Source organism: Vulpes vulpes, chromosome 15 (assembly GCF_048418805.1).
Source record: "Vulpes vulpes isolate BD-2025 chromosome 15, VulVul3, whole genome shotgun sequence".
NCBI lineage: Eukaryota > Metazoa > Chordata > Mammalia > Carnivora > Canidae > Vulpes > Vulpes vulpes.
The window spans coordinates 93,116,674-93,118,329 of NC_132794.1; positions in this window are offsets into that span (position 1 = coordinate 93,116,674).

Here is a 1,656-nt window from a genome sequence, read left to right on the forward strand (position 1 = left end):
ACACAGGGAGCCTGCTTCTCCCTCTGTCTGTGTCTTTGCCCCTTTCTCTCTATCTCTCATAAATATATAAATAAAATAATCTTAAAAAATAAAAAAATTAATGCTAACTTGGGAGTAGTATATATATATATACTTAGGGAATGGTGAGGAAGTCAAGTCACTATGCTTGTTTGGGGAAGATTGAACCAGATTTGATGTGCCCCCGTTGCTCCTGGACTAGGCTCTACCTCTCCCTCCGCAGACCCCAAAGTCTGGTCAAACCTAAGATACTTAAATTTGCAAGATCCAAAAAGTGAAGAAAGGAAATGTCTCCTCCCACATGGAGGAATAGAGAGTCTCAAGGGAGGGGAATGGGAACTAGACCTAGGATATTCAAAGAGGACATTGAAGAGATTAAAAGAGACAGACACCTGAGATACTCTCCTTACTGGGCCCTAAAACTGTTAAGACCTTTCACATGATTACATTAGATAAAAGCACAGCTTCTAAGCTCTCAGCATTGTAAGAGCTACTTGATAAAAAAGAATTACTTGTATCATGAGCTTTAATTATTAAATTTTGAAATAGTATGATATGAAAATAATAATGTTTTATTTTATGTATAGTGTGATAACGTCAAATATTGAGCATCCCTAAATTTTAAAAAATACAATCAAGGATTGCATATTTTCTTTTTTTTTTTAAAGATTTTATTTATTTATTCATGAGAGACACAGAGAGAGAGGCAGGGATATAGGCAGAAGGAGAAGCAGGCTCCCCGGAGGAAGCCTGATGCGGGACTCCATCCTGGAAGTCCAGGATCATGGTCTGAGCCCAAGGCAGATGCCCAACTGCTGAGTCACCCAGGCGTCCCAAGAATTGCATATTTTCAAAGCCGGCAAATGAATTATGAACTTGCATTATTATCACTGGGTTGTGTCTGTTTAATTGGTAAACAGAAATATCTTTAGGTTTTGTCAATCCTCTGGTGCAAAAGGTAGTTTTATGTGTCATCTTGGCTAGGCTATAGTGCACAGTGATTCAAACACTTAACCTAGGTATTGCTGTGAAGGTATTTGTAGATATAATTAACAGCTGCAATCGGTTGACTTTTTTTTTTTAAGATTTTATTTATTTACTCATGAGAGACACACGCAGAGAGAGAGAGAGAGAGAGAGAGGCAGAGACACCCACAGAGGGTGAAGCAGGCTCCATGCAGGGAGCCCAATGTGGAATTGGATCATGGGGCCTCTAGGATCACGACCCGGGGCCGAAGGCAGGCGCTAAACTGCTGAGCCACCCAGGGATCCCCTCGGTTGACTTTAAATAAAAGATTTTATCTTATATATTCTGAACAGACCTTATCCAATAAGTTTAAAGGCCTTAGAGGTAAAACTGAAATTCCCCTGGAAGAGAAATTCTTCCTGAGGACTGCAGTATTAACAGGAATTTCCAGCACATTGGTCTGCCCTACAGATTTTTTTTTTAAGATTTTATTTATTTATTTATTCATGAGAGACAGAGAGAGAGGCAGAGACACAGGCAGAGGGAGCAGCAGGCTCCATGCAAGGAGCCGGATGTGGGACTAGATTCCGGGTCCCCAAGATCAGGCCCCGGCCTGAAGGTGGCGCTAAACCGCTGAGCCACCCAGGCATCCCTGCCCTACAGATTTCATAC